Genomic DNA, 20837 nt, shown 5'->3' on the forward strand with positions numbered 1-20837 from the left:
CCATTTGTGTATCTTCTTTTGATAAATGTCTATTCACGTCCTTTGTCCACTTTTTGATAGGATTATCTGGTTTTTTCTCATTTGGAATACTAGTCCTTTGTCAGATGGAGTTTGTGAATATTTTCTACTGCTCTGTGGGTTGGTTTGTTTACTCTGCTGATTATACTTTTGCTGTGCAGAAGTTTTTTAGTTTAATTAGGTCCCATTGATTTATTTTTGTTTTTGTTGCATTTGTTTTTGGGGTCTTAGTCATGAATTCTTTGCCTAAGCCAATGTAAAAAAGAGTTTTCCCAGTGGTCATGAGAGTTCGTCCCCACTTGAGATCATACTTCAAGGTTCAGCTGGGAGCTTCTTTCACCCTGAAACCCCTCCCTGAGCTCATTGGCTGACTTCCCTGAGGGCCCCTGTGAGATACAGTCAGGAATGGCTTTCCTTGGTTTATGCTAGAGACTGGGAATGCCTACAAGGCACTTCCTGCTGCTGCTTCTAATTTTATATTTCATGCCACTCCAGCTCTGGGTAGGGTTAAGGCCTTCTCCCTTGGACTGGATTTTCAGATTCCACTGTGGAGATGTGTACCTGGAGGCAGACTTTCCTCCTGCCACACTCTGGGAACTGATAATTTTTCACTTGTCTCACAGAGTAGGCTGCAACCTACTGCTTCTTTCAAAGTGTCTGTGGATTCTTTCCGTTTTCCTGTTAACTTCCTGTGGTGGTTCTGGAAAAAAAATTTCACAGTGTGAATCTGTACCCAAGATTCTGTCCTTCTAAGTGGGAAAGGCCCACGAACACTGCCTTTTGTCCATCACCTTGAAAGCATAAAATAAACAGAACAAAAAACCCCACACATTTGGTATTAAATCCTCCAACTTTATATATGCCGTTTGTCCCACCTGTACAATATACTTCTCTCGTTCTTTGGCTTCTTTTAGGTTATTTAAGTATTTTTATCGTTTTTTTCTCCATTCCAGCTCTATTGACTTAAAAGGTATACATCATTTTACTATGTTAGTGGTTAACCTAGGGATTACTTTCACAACATTTTGAAAAATACAAGGTCCTTGATAAACTTAACCACATTTACTCTCCTCTACCAACTTATTATTTCTATACTTGAATTATTTTATAATTTAAATCCCTCAGTGTTATTATTTTTGTATTTTCTAACATGAATATAGATTTTTACAGATATTTATCCATTCTGTTGCTTTTCATTGCATCTCTGAGCTGCCATCTGGGATTATTTTCCTTCTGTCTGAATTTTCATCATTAATACATCCATTAGTGCAGGTCTGCTGATGACAAATTATTTTACTTTTTGTTTGTCTGAAAGTGTTCTTATTCCATTTTCAATTTTAAGAGATGTTTTCACGGGATGTAGAATTTTAGATTGGCAGCTATTTTTTTCAACAGCTTGAAGACATTTTATTTTCTTCTGGCTTCCTGGTTTTCTGTTGAGAAGTTAGATGAGTCCTATTGTTGCTCTTTTAAAGGAAAGTGTCTTTTTCATTGGTTGCTTTTACATTTTTTTATTTGTCTTTAGTTCTCACAGGTTTACTAGTATATGCCTAAGTATAGCTCTTTTGCTTTTTGATTGTTGGTGTGTATGTGCAACTTACTTGGGCTTGATACAATTTTTGAATTCCTTGCTTGATATCTTGATGTCCGTTTTGGAAAATTCTCAGCCATTACTTATATATTGCTTTGATCCATTCATTTGTTCCTTTCTTTCTGGGACCCAACTACAGATATTATAGAACTTTCACACTTGAGGCATGTCTAATATGATTTTAAATCTGACCAATGAATTCTTAATTCAAGAGTTTCAATTATTGAATTTCTTTAGTCCAACAATTTTATTTAATCTTTTTAAATAATTTCCATTATCTACCCAAATGCTTAATCCTGTTTTTTTAAAATTATTTGACCATATTCTTGAATATATTAACTATAGTTATTTTATGCTCTTTTCTGATAATATCACTGCCTAAATTTTTTATGAATCTCTTTCTATAGTCTGCTTTTCCTCTTGGTTTCTATCATCTTGTTTTCTTGTTATTGCTACATCTTGTGTTTATTTTATTGAATGCCAGACTTTGTATGTGAAAATGCTAGAGACAATTTGAGCTTCAGAATGATCTCGTTTCCTTTAGAGAGTTTTTACTTTTCCTCTAAGTAGACATTTAAGTTGTATGTATGTATGTGTGACACCCTATATTATCTTAATCCAGTTAATACTTGAGGTGATTAAGGTGGGCTCTGGTCCTTGGTGGACAGAGGCTTTTTTATTTCTTGTTCTCTCATACTCCTAGAGTACAGCCTTTCATTGTTGAAAATGTAAGCCTGGAATATTGAAATAGCCCTCTTTGGTATGTCCTGAACTACTTTTTTTTTTTGGGGGGGGGGACAGGGTCTCACTCTCATCGCCCACGTGAGAGTGCAGTGGTGCAATCATGACTCATTGCAGCCTCAACCTCCCAGGATCAAGCAATTAAGCAATTTTCCTGCCTCATTTTTTGACTTTTTGTAGAGACGAGGTATAACTATGCTGCCCAGGCTGGTTTTGAACTCCTGGGCTCAAGTAATCCTTCTGCCTCAACCTCCCAAAGTGTTGGGATTACAGACATGGGCCACTACGCCTGGTCTTGAACTACAATTGTTGCTCTTTCTGCTGGCAACTACTTAGCCACTCAACCTCTTAAAAACTCTTTTTAGAATTGACAAATTCTCCAAAAGAAAAAGCAGCATAAATCCTTGTCTTCTTAATATTGGTTCTACAAATTATTTCTGCTGTACAGATGTCTTTTTCTTCTCTTTTTGGAGAGTGAGGAGGAAAATCTAGTTAACTTAATTGCTGGGTTTTTTTTTTTTTCCACATTGGTTAGGTTAAGAACAATCTGATCCATTATGTCTGAAGGTATTTGGTGGTTGTTTATGCACTAAACATAATAGTAGACAACTTCAATACACAATGTTCAATAATGGATGAGAAAACCGGACAGAAGATCAATAAGAAAATGGAGTACTTGAGCAACACTATAGACTAATTGGACCTGATGGACTTATACAGAACAGTGCACAACAGCAAAGGAATCAACGTTCTTGTCAAGCACACATGGAACTTTCTCCAGCATAGATCACATGTTAGTCTACAAAACAAGTCTTAACAAACTTAAAAGATGGAAATCAAAGAGAGTATCTTTTCTCATTACAATGGAGTGAAACTAGAAATCAATACCAGAAAAAAACTGAAGAACCCACAAATATGTGGAAATTAGAATACTCATTCTTAAATAGCCAATGGGTCAAAGAAAAAAAATCACATGAGAATTAAAGAATATCTTAAGACAAGTGAAAACAAAAACACAGCAAATCAAAACTTACAGAAGCAAGCAAAAGCAGTACTAAGAGAAAAGTTTATAGTGGTAAATATTTACATTTAAAAAGAAAAATCTCAAATCAACAACTTAACTTTATACCTCAAAGAAACAGAAAAAGAAGAACAAACTGAAACCAAAACAAGCAGAAGAAAGGAAATAATAAAAAATAGAGCAAAAATAAACAAAGTAGAGAATAGAAAAACCATAGGAAAAAATGAAAACTAAAAGTTGTTTTTTTTAAAGAGATCAGCAAAATTGAAAAAACCTTAGCTGAGTTAACCAAGAATAAAAGAGAAGACTCAAGTAAGTACAATAAAAAATGAAAGAGAGGGCATTATAACTGATACCACATAAATAGATAAGACTATAAGAGAATACAATTGTACACCAACAAATTGTGTAACCGAAAAATGAATAAATTCCTAGAAGCATGCGACCTACTAAGACTGGATCATGAAGAAATGGAAAATCTAAACAGCCCAATAATGAGTGAGGAGATTGACTCAAAAGCATCCCAACAAAGAAAAGCCAAAGTCCAGGTGGCTTTACTGGACAATTCTACCAAACATAACATTTAAAGTGTCTCTGTAACAAAAAATGTCAATCCTATTGAAATTGTTTCAAAAAATTGAAGAGAAAGAAACACTCCCAATCTCATTCGGTAAAGCCTTAATGCTAAAGGCAGACAAAGAAATTATAAGAAAAAAAAGGCAAATCAATAACCCTGATGAATATGGATGGAAAAATCCTCCGCAAAATATCAGCAAACCACATTCAACAAATCATTAAAAGAATTATATAGCATGACCAAGTGGAATTTATTGCTGCAATGCGAGAATGATTCAGCATATCAAAATCAATCAATGTAACATGCTACATTAACAGAATGAAGGACAAAACCACATGATCATGATAAAAAAAAAACTCTCAAAAAACTAGAAACTAAAGAAAACTAACTCAACATTATAAAGGTCATATATGAAAAGTCCACTATTAACATCATATTCAATGGTGAAAGATTAAAAGCCATTTCTCTAAGATGAAGAATAAAAGAAGGATGCCACTCTGCTGCTTCTGCTTGATATAGTACTGGAAGCCCTAGCCAGAGCAATTAAGCAAGAAAAATAAATAAAAGTCCTCCAAATTTCCAAAGAAGGAAAATTATCCTTATTCATAGAGGACATGATCTCACATATAGAACACCTAAAATTCCACCATAAGCCTTTTAAAACTAATACATTCAGCAAAATATTAGGATACAAAATCAACATGCAAAAATCAGTTGCATTTCTATTCACTAACAATGAACAACTTGAAAAGGAAATTAAGAAAACAATTTCATTTACAATAATGACAAAGAGAATAAAATAGTTAGACATAAACCTAGCCAAGGAAGTAAAAGACTTGTATGCTGATAACTATAAAACATTATTGAAAGAAATTAAAGACAAACCAAAAGACATCTTATGTATCTGGATTGCAAAACTTAATCTTGTTAATATGCTGAGTGAGGGGCCAAGATGGCAGAATAGAAACAGCTGTGGTCTGCAACTCACAGTGAGACCAACGCAGAAGGTGGGTGATTTTTGCATTTCCAAGTGAGGTACCCAGTTCATCTCATTGGGACTGGTTAGGCAGTGGGTGCAACCGATGGAGAGTGAGTAGAAGCAGGGTGGGGCGTTGCTTCATCCAGCAAGTGCATGGAACCAGGGGACCTCCTTCCCCCAGCCAAGGGAAGCAGTGAAGGACTGTGCTACCTGCCCTGGGTATTAGGCTTTTCCCATGGATTTTTGCAATCCACAGAACAGGAGATTCCCTTATGAGCCTATACCACCAGGGCCCCGGGTTTCAAGCATAAAACTGGACAGCTCTTTGAGCAGGAATCGAGCTGCAGAAGTTTTTTTGTGCTCCTGAGGCGCCTGGAACGCCAGTGAGACAGGAAAACTGTCCACTCCCCTGGAAAGGGGGCTGAAGCCAGGGAGCCAAGTGGTCTTGCTCAGCAGGTCCCGCTCCCATGGAACCCAGCAAGCTAAGAACTACTGGCTTGAAATTCTCACTGCCAGCACAGCAGTCAGGAGTCAACCTGGGATGACAGAGCTTGGTGGGGGGAGGGGCAATGGCTTTTCATGAGGCTTTAGTAGGTAGTTTTCCCCTGACAATGCTAGGAGACTGGGATGTTTGGACTGGGCGGAATTCACCACAGCACTGCAAAGCAGCTGTGGCCAGACTGCTTCTCTAGATTCCTCCTCACTGGGCAGGGCATCTCTGCAGGAAATGCAGCAGCCCCAGTCACAGGCTTACAGGTAAAACTCTCATCTCCCTGGGACAGAGCACCTGTGGGGAGGGGTGGCTAAGGTGGCAGCTTCAGTGGACTTAATCTTTCCTGCCTGCTGACTCTGAAAAGAGTGGCTGATCCTTCCAGCACAACACACAAGCTCTGCTAAGGGACAGCCTGCCACCTCACGTGGGTCCCTGACCTCCATGCCTCCTGACTGGGAGAGACTTCCCAATGGGTTGACAGACACCTCATACGGAAGAGCTCCAGCTGGCATCAGGCCAGCGCCCCTCTGGGATGAAGCTTCTGGAGGAAGGAGCAGACAACAATCTTTGCTGTTCTGCAGCCTCCACTGGTGATACCCAGGTGAACAGGGTCTGGAGTGGACCTCCCGCAAACTGCAGCACACCTACAGCTGAGGGGCCTGACTGCTAGAAGAAAAACTAACAAACAGAAAGCAACAACAACAAAAACATCAATAAAAAAGACCCCCCAACAAAAACCCCATCCAAAGATCATCAGCCTCAAAGATCAAAGGTAGATAAATCCATGGAACATGAGGAAAATTCCAAAAGCCAGAGTCCGTCTCCTCCTCCAAATGATTGCAACACCTCTGCAGCAAGAGCACAAAACTGGATGGAGAATGAGACTGACGAATTGACAGAAGTAGGCTTCAGAAATTGGGTAATAACAAATTCCTCTGAGCTAAAAGAGCATGTTCTAACCCAGTGCAAGGAAGCTAAGAACCTTGATAAAAGGTTACAGGAACTGCTAACTAGAATAACCAGTTTAGAGAGGAACATAAATGGCCTTTTGAAAAAAACATAATTTTTTTTTTGAAAAAACTTAACAAAATAGGTCACTAGCTAGACTAATAAAGAAGAAAAGAGAGAAGAATCAAATAAACAGAATAAAAAATGATAAAGGGGATATAACTACTGATCCCACAGAAATACAAACTACCATCAGACAATACTATAAACACATCCATGGAAATAAATTGGAAAATATAGAAGAAATGGATAAATTCCTGGTCACATACACCCTCCCAAGACTAAACCAAGAAGAAGTCAAATCACTGAATAAACCAATAACAAGTTCTGAAAATGAGGCAGTAATTAATAGCCTACCAACCAAAGAAAATCCCGGGACCAGACAGATTCACAGCCACATTCTACCAGAGGTACATAGAGGAGCTGGTACCATTCCTTCTGAAACTATTCCAAACAATTGAAAAGGAGGGACTCCTCCCTAACTCATTTTATGAGGTCAGTATCATCCTGATACCAAAACCTGGCAGAGACACATCAAAAAAAGATATCTTCAGACCAATATCCCTGATGAACATTGATGAGAACATCCTCAGTAAAATACTGGCAAACCAAATCCAGCAGCACATCAAAAAGCTTATCTGCCACGATCAAGTCAGCTTCATCCTTGAACCATGCAAGGCTGGTTCAACATATAAAATCAACAAACGTAATTCATCACATAAACAGAACCAATGGAAAAAAACACATGATATCTCAATGGATGCAGAAAAGGCCTTTGATAAAATTCAACATCCCTTCATGTTAAAAACTCTCAATAAACTAGGTATTGATGGAACATATCTCAAAATAATAAGAGCTATTTATGACAAACCCATAGCCAATATTATACTGAATGGGCAAAAGCTGGAAGCATTCACTTTGAAAACCAGCAAAAGATAAGGATGTCCTCTCTCACCATTCCTATTCAACATAGTATTGGAATTTCTGGCCAGGGCAGTTAGGCAAGGGAAATAAATAGAAGGTATTCAAATAGGAAGAGAGGAAGTCAAATTGTCTCTGTTTGCAGATGACATGATTCTATACTTAGAAAACCCCATCATCTCAGCTCCAAAACTCCTTAAGTTCATATGTAACTTCAGCAAAGTCTCAGGATACAAAATCAATGTGCAAAAATCACTAGCATTCCTATGTACCAACAATAGACAAGCAGAGAGCCAAATCATGAATGAACTCCCATTCACAATTGCTACAAAGATAATAAAATACCTAGGAATACAGCTAATGAGATACGTGAAAGACCTCTTCAAGAACTACAAACCACTGCTCAAAGAAATAAGAGAGGACACAAACAAATGAAAAAACATTCCATGCTCATGGATAGGAAGAATCAGTATTGTGAAAATGGCCATACAACCCAAAGTAGCTTATAGATTCAATGCTATTCCCATCAAACTACCATTGACTTTCTTCACAGAATTAGAAAACACTACTTTAAATTTCATATGGAACCAAAAAAGATCTCATATAGCCAAGACAAACCTAAGCAAAAAGAGCAAAACTGGAGGCATCACACTACCTAAATTCAAACTATACTACAAGGCTACAGTAGCCAAAACAGCATAGTACTAGTACCAAAACAGATGTATAGACCAATGGAACAGAACAGAGACCTCAGAAATAACACCACACGTCTACAACCATCTGATCTTTGACCAACCTGAAAAAAACAAGCAATGAGGAGAGGATTCTCTATTTAATAAATGGTGCTGGGGAAACTGGCTAGCCATATGCACAAAACTGAAACTGTACCCCTTCCTTACAACTTATACAAAAATTAACTCGAGATGGATTAAAGACTTACATGTAAAACCCAAAACCATAAAAACCCTCAAAGAAAACCTAGGCAATAGGAACATAGGTACGGGCAAAGACTTCATTACAAAAACACCAAAAACAATTGCAGCAAAAGCCAAAATTGACAAATGAGATCCAATTAAACTAAAGAACTTCTTCACAGCAAAAGAAACTATCATCAGAGTGAACAGGCAACCTACGGAATGGGAGAAAATTTCTGCAGTCTACCCATCTGACAAAGGTCTAATATCCAGAATCTATAAGAAACTTAAACAAATTTACAAGAAAAAAAAACCCCATCAAAAAGTAGGCAAAGGTTATGAACAAACACTTCTCAAAAGAAGACATTTATGTGGCCAAAAAATATATGAAATAAAACTCATCATCACTGATCTTTAGAAAAATGCAAATCAAAACCACAATGAGATACCCTCTCAAGCCAGTCAGAATGGCAATTATTAAAAAGTCAGTAAACAATAGATGCTATCAAGGCTGTGGAGAAATAGGAACACTTTTACACAGTTGGTGAGAATGTAAATTAGTTCAACCACTGTGGAAGATAGTATGGCAATTCCTCAAGGATCTGGGACCAGAAATGCCATTTGCCCCAGTAATCCTGTTACTGGGTATATACCCAAAGGAATACAAATCATTCTACTATAAAGACACTTGCACATGTATGTCTTTTGCAGCACTATTTACAATAGCAAAGACATGGAACCAACCCAAATGTCCATCAATTATATACTGGATAAAGAAAATGTAGTACATACATACCATGGAATACTGCATGCAGCCATAATAAAGAATGAGATCATGTCCTTTGCAGGGACACGGATGAAGCTGGAAGCCATCGTCCTCAGCAAACTAGCACAGGAACAGAAAACCAAAGACTGCATGTTCTCACTCATAAGTGGGAGTTGAACAATGAGAACACATGGACACAGGGAGGGGAACAACGCACACCAGGGCCTGTCAGTGGGTGGGGGACAAGGAGCGGGAGAGCATTAGGACAAATACCTAATGCATTTGGGGCTTAAACCCTAGGTGATGGGTTGACAGGTGCAGCAAACCACCATGGCACATGTATACCTATGTAACACATCTGCACATTCTGCACATGTATCCTGGAACGTAAAGTAAAAATAAAAATAAATAAATAAAATAATAAAAAAAGAAAAAAATATTGTTAATATGCCAACACTACCCACAGTGATGTACAGATGCTGTGTAATCCCTAGGAAAAAAATGACTTTTTTTTGCAGAAATAAAAAAAAAAGAACAAAATTCATATGGAGACTTAAGGGATTCTAAATAGCCAAAACAATTTTGGGAAAAAAAAAAACTAAGTTCTTATACTTAGTGATTTCAATATATATTGCAAAGCTACAGTAGTCAAAACAGTGTGCTACTGGCATAAAGACAGACAGTAGACCAATGGAATAGAATAGACTGCCCAAAATAATCCCTTATGTGTCTGATTAAGTAATCTTAGATAAGGATATCAAAAGCACCTAATGGGGAACAATAGTCTCTATAACAAATTGGGGGTGGGAAAACTGGATATCGACATGCAAAGAATGAAGTTGGGCCTATATATTTCTCCTTACAAAAAGATTAACTCAAAATGAATTAAACACATAAACATAAGAACCAAAACAATAAAATTCCTAGAAGCAAACGTAAGGGAAAAGCGTCATAACATTGGACATGGCAATCAATTCTTGAAGATGACATTCAAAGCATAGGCAATAAAAGCAAAAATAAACAAATGAGACTACATTAAATGTTTAAATTTCTGTGCATCAAAAGGCACAGTCAATAGAGTGAAAAGATAACTTACATAATGGGAAAAACATTTGCAAACTATGTATCTGATAAAGGGTTAGAGTAATATCCAGGATATGTGAAGAATTTCTACAACTCGACTGTTGACAACAAAAACCAACCCAATTTAAAAATGGGCAAATGACTTAAATAGATATATATTTCTCCAGTGACATGGAAATGATAAACAAGCATGGGAAAAGATGTTCAACATCACCAGCCATTAGAGAAATGCAATCCAAACCACAATGAGATATCATCTAACACCCATTAGGATGGATACTTAGGTTATCTAATAATAAATAAAAATCAAGTGTTGACAAAGATGCGGAGAATTTGATAAAGTGGAACCCTGTGTGCTATTGGCAGGAATGTAACATCATACAACCACTATGACAAACAGTATGGCAGTTCCTTAAAAACTTAAAAATGGAACTATCATATGATTCAGCAATCCCACTTCTAGGTATATACTAAGAAAAGTTGAAAGCAAGGTCTCAAAGAGATATTTGTGCATCCATGTTCCTAGTAGCATTATTCACAAGAGCTAAAATGTGGAAGCAACTCAAAGTCCATCAATGGATGAATGGATAAGCAAAATGAGGTATATACATACAGTGGAATATCATCCAGTCTTAAAAAGTAAGGTCACCGTCTTGCATGCTACAACATAGCTGAGTCTTGGAGATATTATACCAAGTGAAATGGGCCAGTTACAAAATGACAAATAATGTTTAATTTTACTTACATAAGTTATGTAAAGCATTCAGATTCATGGAACCGAGTTATGAAGTCTACTTCAGGTTCTACAGCTGAGATTGAAAACTTCTAGCCTATCTCTGGAGTAATGGATGGACATGTCTCCCAGCTTATCCCTGGGTGAGCGGGCAGGTCTGCTTTCAGACCACAGCTGAAAGGGCCTGGAGCTGATTTATAAGGTCCTTTCAAGGTCCACAGTGGAACTGAAGACAGCAGGTCAGCCTGCTGGGGCCCTGATGAGCATGTTTCTCTCTGGGTTCTGGAGACTGGAGGCTGGCAGGACTGCCCTCAAGCCTGGCTAGGAGGGGTTGGGGACAAGATTTGGGGTCCTTTCTGGATCTGCTGTGGGACGTAGGTCAGCTGGCCTGTCTTCTGGGGCACATAGAGGCAGGCATCTCTCCAGGTCACTGGGTTGCCAGACTGCTCTCAGACCTCAGCTGAGAGGGGCTGGGGCTTATGTTCAAGGCTGTTTCAAGATCTGCTGTGGACCTGGGGTTGGCAAGCCTGCCTTAGGGACTCTCCAGCTGTGTCTCCCTCTGGGTGCTTGTGCAAGCAGGACTGATGTTGGGATACAGCTAATAGGGGCTAGGGCCAGTTACAGAGGTGTTTTAGGATTCGCAGCTGGGATGGAGGTCAATGGCCTGTCTCTGGAGGCACTAGCATATGTGAAACTCTTTTTGGGCTTCTTGGTGGATGGTTTTGGTAACAGAACCAAGGCCAAATGGGGCTGTAGTCAAACCCTTGGGGAAACAGGGCCATTTCTTGGTCTGCAGCCCAAATCACAGTCTGTGAGTCTGCTACTTGGGTAAAGGTCTACCCTCTCAAAAGGAAGCTACTAGGTTTTGGGTTCTACTGGCATTTCACATACTCCTACCTCAATCCCAGGGCTTCTACAAAGGCACTTTTGTCCATGAGTGGATGTGAAGTAATTGTTGGTTGGGAAAGATAGCAGCCAAGGGACCTCCTTTTCTATCATCTTGCTAGTGTCTCTCTCTTTTACAATGTGCCCAATGTTTACACTTGATTATTTCTATCAATACACTAGACAAATACTTATAAAGAAAAGGAGCTGTTCTCAAGAGCGATAATATTGTACTGGTATTTCTCCAATTGAAAAATCACATTTCTAAGGGCATAATGACAACCAGCTGAAAGATCTGTTAAAATAAATTTGTCCTGTCAAGACCCACTTAGTATTGAAAGTGAAAACAGATGACTTAGTCCTTTCTGTCTCTCTTTCTCTTTTCCTATCTGTATTTAAAGCCTTTGTTTATGTATTTATTTGTTTTTTAAAAAAACTTTTAAAGAGGAGTTCACAGCAGAAGGTTCACAGATTTCCCATGTACCCCCTGCCCTCACACATTCACAACCTTCCCCATTATCATCATCCACCACCAGAGTGGCACATTTGTTAAAACTGATAAACCTACATTGATACATCATCACCCAAAGACCATGGTTTGCATTAGGGTTCACTATTGGTATTGCACATTCCATGGGTTTGGACAAATGTATAATGACAACATGTATGAAACATTACAGCGTCATATGCAGACAGTAAACTGTTTCACCGACCTAAAAATCCTCTGTATTCTGCCCATTCAGCTTCCTCCACTCCAATTCCTAGCAACCACTGACATTTTTACTGTCTCCATAGTTTTGCCTTTTCCAGAATGTCATGTAGCTGTAATCATACAATATGTATGATTTTTCAGACTGACTTTGTTCACTTAGACATATGCATTTAAGGTTCCTTTATGTGTTTTCTGGCTTGATACCTCCTTTCTTTTTAGCACTGAATGTTATACCACTGTATGGATGTAACACTGTTTATTTATCCATTCACTCACTGAAGTACATCTTGGTTGCTTCCAAGTTTAGGGAATTATTAATAAAGTTATATCCACGTGCAGGTTTTTGTGTAGACGTAAGTTTTCAACTATTTTGGGTAAATACAATACTAAGAAGTACTGGATCGTATTAGAAGAGTATGCTTAGTTTTGTAAGAAACTGCTAAATTGTCTTCCAACATGGATGTATTATTTTGCATTCCTATAATCATTGAATGATGTTTCTCATTTCTTCACATCCTCACTGGCATTTGCTATTGTCAGTATTCCATATTTTGGCCATTCTAATAGGTGTATAGTAGTATCTCAATGTTGCTTAATTTGCATTTCTCTGGTAATATATAATGTGGAACTTTTAAAAATGCTTATTTGCATTCTGTATATCTTCTTTAGTGAGATGTTTGCAAGGTCCTTGGTCCACTTTTTAACTTGGTTGTTTATTTTCTTGTTGTTGAGTTTTAAGAGTTCTGTGTGTTTTTTGGATGGCAATCCTCTATTAGATGTGTCTTTTGAAAATATTTCCTCTCAGTCTGTGGCTTGTCTTCTTATTCCTTTGACATTGTCTTTTGCAGAGTAGAAGTTTTTAATTTTAATGAAGTCCAGATTACCAAATTTTTCTTTCATGGATAGTGCTTCTGCCACTGTAACTATGAAATCATTGTCATACCCAGGGTCATCTAGATTTTTTCCTTGTGTTATCTTCCAGGAGTTCCATAGTTTTTTGTTTTACATTTAGGTCTGTGATTCATTCTGAGCAAATTTTCATGATAAGACCACCTTTGTCTGGATTTATTTATTTTTTTTGCATGTGAACATCTAGTTGTTCCAGCATCATTTGTTGAAAAAACTATCTTGGCTCAATTGTATTGTCTTAGCTTCTTTGTCAAAGATCAGTTGACTATATTTATGTGGGTTTATTTATGGGCTCTCTATTCTGTTCCATTGATATATGTGTCTATTCTTTTGCCAATATCACACTGTCTGATTACTGTAACTTTATAGTAAGTCTTAAAGTCAGGTGGTGGCAGTCCTTCAACTTTGTTCTTTCCTTCAATATCATGTTGACTATCCTGGGTTTTTTGCCTCTCCTCATAAACTTTAGAGTCATTTTTTTCAATAGTTATAAAATAACTTGCTGGGATTTTGATTGGAATTGCACTGAATCTATAGATCTAGTTGTGAAATCTGACATCTTGAAAGTATTGAGTCTTACTATCCATAAGCATGGACTACCTCTCCATTTACTTAGCTCTTTGATTTCTTTCATCAGAATTTGTTAAAGTTTTCTCATATAGATGTTGTACACATTCTGTTAAATTTCTATGTTAGTATTTCATTTTGAGAGGGTACTGATGTAAATGATATTGCGTTCTTAATTTCAAATTCCACTTTTTCATTGCTGATATATAATAAAGCAATTTGCTTTTATATATTAACCTTATATCTGAAACCTTGCTATAATTGCTTTTCAAAGAGTGTATTTTTGTCCATATTAAAATTTTTCAACATAGCTAATCATGTCATCTGCCAACAAAGACAGTTTTTCTTCTTCCTTTCCAACCTGTGGACACCTAGTTTCTTTTTCTTGTCTTATTGTATTAGCTAGGTTTTCTAGTATGATGCTAAAAAGGAGTGGTGAGAGGAGGCATCTTTGCCTTGTTCCTAATTTTAGTGGGAGAACTTCTAGTGTCTCACCATTAACCACACTGTTATCTGTAGATTTGTGGTAGATATTCTTTATCAAGTTGAGGAAATCCTTCTTTATTCCTAGTTCACTGAGAATTTTAACCACAAATATGTGTTAGATTTTGAAAAATGCTTTTTCTGCACCTATGGAAATGATCATGTGTTTTTTCCTTGTTAGCCTGTTGATGTGATGTATTATATTAATCAATTTTCAAATGTTAAACTAGTCTTGCACTCCTGGTATAAGTTCCACTTGGTCTTGGTGTATAATTATTTCTATGTATTGTTGGATTCAATTTGCTAATATTTTGTTGAGGATTTTTGCATCTATGTTTATAAGAGATGTTGGTCTGTTGTTTTCTTGGAATGTCTTTGATTTTGGTATTAGGGTGATGCTGGACTCATTGTATGAGTAAGAAGGTATTCCTTCTGCTTCTGTCTTCTGAAAGAGAATATAAGGAATTGATACAATTTCTTCCTTAAATGTTTGGTAGAATTCACTAGTGAATCTACCCGGACCCAGTGCTGTTTGTGAAGGTCATTAATTATTGGTTTAATCTAATAGATATAGCCTTATTAAGATTGTGTATCTCATGTGAGTTTTGACAGATGGTGTCTTTCAAGACATTGGTTCATTTCATGTAAGTTATCAAATTTATGGATATAGAGTTTCTCATAGTATTCTTACAGTATCCTTTTACTGCCCATGAGATCTGTAGTGATGTTCTGACTTTCATTTCTGGTATTAGTAATTTGTGTCCTTTGTCTAATCAGCTTTTGATTTTATTGATTTTTTTCTATATTGGCTTTTTAATTTCAATTTTATCGATTCCCTCTCTAATTCTGATTTATTTTCTTCTGCTTACTTTGGGTTTAGTTTGCTTCTTTGTCTAGTTTCCTTATGTGAAAGTTTAGATTATTGACTTTAGACCTTCTTTCCTTTCTAATATATGCTGTAAATATTGTAAATTTTGCTGTAAGATCTAATTTTGCTGTATGTTTGATAAGTTGTATTTTCATTTTCAGTTAGTTGACAATATTTTTTAAATTCTGAAGTTTTCTTCTTTGACCTATGTGTTACACAGAAGTATGTTGTTTAATATTGAATTATTATGGGGTTTTCCAGTTATCTTTGTTACTGATTTATAATTTAGTCCTGATTTAGTTGGCTAGTAGTTATTTTAGCAAATATGTGCCTAAGATGAAGCTTGAAAGAGTGCTATTACAGAAGCTGTATTACATTTCACACAGTGAAACATCTTTGTATTTATATCAAACACCTGTTATTCTAAACTAATTGCGCATATTTTTATTTGCAATTTTTTTGTGCATACATGAAAAGTGAACTGACCCTTACTGAAATATTAGCTTCATTAGCAAAAGAACTTGGCAAATAGTTAAATGATTACACTTTTAATCAGTGACACCAGATACTTCAAATATAAAATCAGTTAAAGTAAAACCAAAAATTATTTGATTTATTAACGCTATTTATGAAGCTAAATGTTTGAACTTTTTTCTGTCAAAAATTAAATATCTGGCATAACTTGTGAATACTATTGTAAATTAAATTAAAATTCAACATGGAGAGTAGAAATTATTTGTTTTTGTGCTTATACTATGAATATAAGTTTTACTGAAGCATAGTGTGGAAAGAAAATGAACAATGTTCTAAACTAAATTAAGAAACCTATAGAGCAGAAATGTATGTGTAATTAGCTGTAGCACAAACAGAGGCCATCATTACAACCAATCACACAGGATGCATGTTGCTACCAATTGAAACTGAATTTGCAGTTAACAAAATTTTCTATGTACTTATACCTAATTTTCTATATATTTATTCTATATATTTATAAAGATTTCTATGTATTTATACCTGAGCTACAACATTGTTTCTGATGGTGTTGAATTAAAATAATAAAGTAATGAATAAATAAATAAATAAAACTTCAGTCTTGCAGTCTGAGCTTTCTTTCTTTGCTGTTCATTATGAATCCAATTTTAGAAAATGTGTGAGCCTTTATGAAGGATTAGTTTAAAATCACAGTAAGTGCCCTCTGTGGTACTGAACATATTTTGGAAACAAGTCCCTTACATTTTTGTTGTATTTTCAAAACTGGTTGAAAATTTTTAACTAAATAATTGGACACATGGAGCACCAAACAACTTTGTCTTTCAAAGCTTTTAGTAAATTGTAATCATTGAGGATAAAATTTGCTAACAGGGAGAGAGTGCTCTTTATTCCTACAGAAGCACAGAAGCAGAGAACACATCCGATGAGGGGAGATCAGAGAGTCTACATGAAATGATTTTGGCATTTGCTATACTTTGGATAATCTTGACTTAGAAGAAGAATATTTTAATGATGATGCTATTTTTAATTAGAAAATTTCTATTCTAAACCAGCATATAATAAAAATGAAAAGATCACAATTTTGGACCATCTAAAATTGGCCACAATATTCCAAGAAATAATAGAGATAAATTTTCATGAGCTTTGTGTTATTAAATATTTATTGAAGAAATATTTATTGAAAAATACTTATTGAAGTAACCCAGAGCCGTGCGTGGTGATGTGTGTCTCTAGTCCCAGCTATCTGGGAGGCTGAGGTAGGAGGATGGCTTGAACATGGGGCAGTGAGCCTTGATTGCACCATACTCTCCAGCCTGGGCCACAGAGCGAGACCCTGTCAAAAACAAACAAACAAACAAACAAACAAACAATGATACTCAGACTGCAGTATCCTTTTTAATAGAAAATAATTTTGAGACTATCCTTCATTTAGCAGAATTTTATCTGAATTTATCAGATACCTCAGCACCCATAGAAAGTCTATTTTCTCCTTTAAAGAATGCTATGCTTTTCAAAGAAGAGTCAACTAAATGTGTCAACAATTTCAAATGTATTAACCATAAATACATACAGAAGAATAGTGCAGGTAATTTTGTGAAAAACATTTTAACACAATAAGGTTATATTGAAATTACTGACTCCAGAAAAATACTAGGGGCATGAAACTCATTAAAGCATGAACTATATTCCAAGTTTTGCATATATATTTATTTAATTTACACAATCACTATTAAATTTTACCCCAGTGTATACACATAAGCGCAAGTATATGGAAATAAGTGTATTTTAAAAATAGATTCAGAACAGAACTCTTGTATAGGCCAATATAATAATGTAATAAGACCACATTATCAATCAATAAATGTATCAGAAGTGTTCATCTGAATGATCGCACAGGCCCCACAGTTTGGGCGGTGAGTAGGACCCGGGTCTACTTCTCGCCCCCTCTGTGCGCTTGGCTCTTCAGGCCCGCAGTGCACGGGGCTGGTACTCTGCTGTGTTGTCTTCTCTCTGCCTTGGCTGCGCAGTATCAAAGCCCTCCCTGTTTACGGGGAAACCTCTACCTCGCGAATCTTGGAATCCCACCTCCCACCACAGCAGGTGAAAACGTCAGATGCTGGCTTTCCGGCCTTCTGTGCGCTTAGGGCCAAAGCCTGTGTTAGGCTTGGCCTCAGATCCCCGCACCACGGAACTTGTAGTGGGAGCCAGTGACTCAGAGGTGGGAAAGCAAAGATGTCGTTACCCGGGGGCACATGGGGACTGCTGCAGTGGTCCTGGCGTCCCGTGTGCAAGGACAGCACAGGTATTGCTCCAGCAGTGGTGCTCAGAAGCCAATCCCCCTTGCCCCCCAGCAAACCCCCAGCCAAAGCCTAAGTGGAAGCGTGGGAGCCCAGCAGGAGGCGCAGAGGCAGCAGCTGCGGAAGCTGGTGCGGGTGGGCCGGGTGTGCCACGGTCTTCGCTGCCCTGGCCGTGTTGACAGACTTGGCCGTGACCGTGGCTCCTGCTCAGCCCTCCTTTTTGCTGCTCATTTTCTAAGTCTGGTTCTCCTGGCTGTTGTGGGATTCTGGAATCAACCATCAACCCAACATTTCGTTTTGTTGTTGTGAATAATTTCCTTTTCTGCTCTAATCGGCCGGAGTTTCTGCGCTCATGCTGAAAAGCCATGGCTGCTATTACCTCCAAGGACATACACCACTGTCAAGCCAAGAGGTCTAAGGCTGTGCTTGGGCTTGGACCACGGTGGGTGTCCCGGCTCTACATAGAACTCACATGAAGAACTTTTCAAACTGTAAACAGTAACTCAGCAGGAAGTAGGAGTGCTTCAACCCTGAAAATAGCATGGAGACCAGGGAACAACACAAGTGTCATCCTGATATCAATTGGGGTGTCCTGGTCTGTTTAGATTCACATGAAATCAGATCATGGCCATAATATGTAAAATGTAAATCTAGCATCCCGGTCCTTCTGGGATTTGATTTTCTTGATTACTTTTGTTTCGTGTGCCCACTTTTACCTAGGTAGTATGTTTGAACGTTCACATTTGTTTAACAAAACATATGATACACTAGGCTTTACCAATAAGAACTACGTATTCAGCCCTCTGAATTAGGTATTATTACTATCCCCATTTTACAAATGAAGAACTTGAAGTTTAAGAAATAATTTTCTGAGTCACAAAATTATTGCCAGAGTGACAGAGTGAGTGGTCTGAGGGCAAATCCCAGGCTCTATGGAACTGGCTGGTACCACCCATGCTGGGCCACCTGTCCTTTTCTATCCCTTATCTTTTCCCCTAAAGTATGGACAACAGGAGGTTATGTCTGCAATAGACTTTAAGTTTTGAGGAAAAGACTTGTGTCTGAGTGAGAGGGTTGAGAGAATGTGTTATTAAGCATTGCTATACCACACCAAAGAATGAGCAAGCAAACAAGACAGGGTGACAACAAGATCCTTTCGGTTAGATTTTAGACTCCCATATCCCTGAAATGTCCTTGGTCGTTTCTGCTGGCCAAACCCTTTCGTAGGATATTTGCTTCTACTTTCTCGCTGAACTTTTCCAAATTTTCTCCCTCCAGGAAACCCCAATTAATTACTTTGATTATAGTGATAGAACTGATCTTATTTCTTCACTTTCTGAGCCATGTCCTGAGGTTTATTTTTTCCTGAGTGACTTATCCTTGAACTGGTTAAACCAAAAGCTATCCTGAAAGTAATGGTGCCTCTCCCTAGTAGGCAGACAGAATTATAGTTGTACATTCAAGGGCTTTTCTCTTTCCTATACTAGCCTAGACTACTAGGCAAACAATAAAATGGAATGAAATGAAATAGAATAAATAAACAAAGACCAAGTAAAAGCTAGTAAGAATACCCAGGCAATAAGAGTCCCACAGACAGGTCCAGTTGAGTAGGTAGAAACGGGGGTGAGGAGAATGAATGGAGGACTTGTAGGAGGGTGAAGGTGGCCGGGGGTGGAGTCTTGGGATTCCTCATGAATGGGCCTCTCTCTCCAGGGTGGTGGAGACCACAACATGATTCTCTGTCCTAAAGCAGCTGCACATCTAAACCAAAGCCAACAGCATGTCAAATAGGAATGGACTTAGGCAGAAGCACTCAGAGAGGTAGCAGGAGGCCAATTCTGGCTGAACAGAGAAGCCAGCCAATACCAGCCACAAAGCTACTCCACAGCTGGTCCAAACAGGGCTAGAGTGCATTGTCCAGCAACGAAGCCACAGAGAGAAATAGCCAGGGCTGTGAGCTTCCCATGAAACTCCCCAGACCAAACCGTGGCTACACTTGAGTTAAAGTTGAGTAAGAATAAGTGCAGTAAATGTATCCATCCTGCAGTTATTTTTATCCCTTGATTTCTTAGTAATGTTACTTTTGAGAAATTCTAATTGATATTAGCAAAGCCACATTGAAGAAGAATTTTCTATGTTGCATAAGAGCTGTGGGTAAAACAGAACGTCCCCCAGGGGCTGTGATGGTGAGTGCAGGCAAAGGTGAGTGGAGATGGCTGGCAGGTAGCAGGAGACAAAGGACAGGGCAAAATGAGAAGGAGGGAGGATGTAGAGAAGGGGAGCCAGGCAGAGGGAGAGAAAGGCATTGACCCAGGAGTGGGAAGCAGGACACTGGTGGATTTTTCGGGTCCTTTCTCTACTGGGATCTCAGGTTCCTACTCAGATTTTTGCTACAGCAGTGGAGCGTGTGTTTATGCTGAAGCAGCCACATATGACCAAACAAGGAAGGACTAACCAGTGACCTTACAGAACTAGATTGACTAGTCAGCTTGGGTCAGTGAGGAAAACTGGAAAGAAAGGCCGAGGTGCTTAACGTCTCAAGCAAGGTGTAGCATTGGCTTTCTATGTGGTGTTAGGAAATGTCTGCGGGTCTCACTCACTGGAGATGCCACTGCAATTAATAGGTAGGGTCACATTTGTTAAATTCTGTGGCCCATTTCAATATGCTAATTGCAACCCTATTAAGAAATGCTGGGAAAAGCATATTAACAAGATTTGAGGTGAGAGCGGAGAAAGAAAAGTAAAGAGAGAAGAGATACAGGGGAGAGAAGAGAAAGGG

At 37.9% G+C, this 20837-nt stretch overlaps 1 long non-coding RNA gene across 1 annotated transcript in view; it reads right to left on the reverse strand.

The window, feature by feature from the left end:
- Positions 1 to 16959: 16959 nt before the first annotated feature.
- The window catches only part of LOC129397115 (uncharacterized), a 294940-nt gene continuing 291062 nt past the window's right edge, over positions 16960 to 20837 (reverse strand). Inside the window, exon 4 of the long non-coding RNA XR_010109240.1 lies at positions 16960 to 17094. This is a non-coding gene — a long non-coding RNA (uncharacterized LOC129397115). The remainder of the gene's footprint in view (positions 17095 to 20837) is intronic.

This window comes from Pan paniscus, chromosome 12, assembly GCF_029289425.2.
Source record: "Pan paniscus chromosome 12, NHGRI_mPanPan1-v2.0_pri, whole genome shotgun sequence".
NCBI classification, from domain to species: domain Eukaryota; kingdom Metazoa; phylum Chordata; class Mammalia; order Primates; family Hominidae; genus Pan; species Pan paniscus.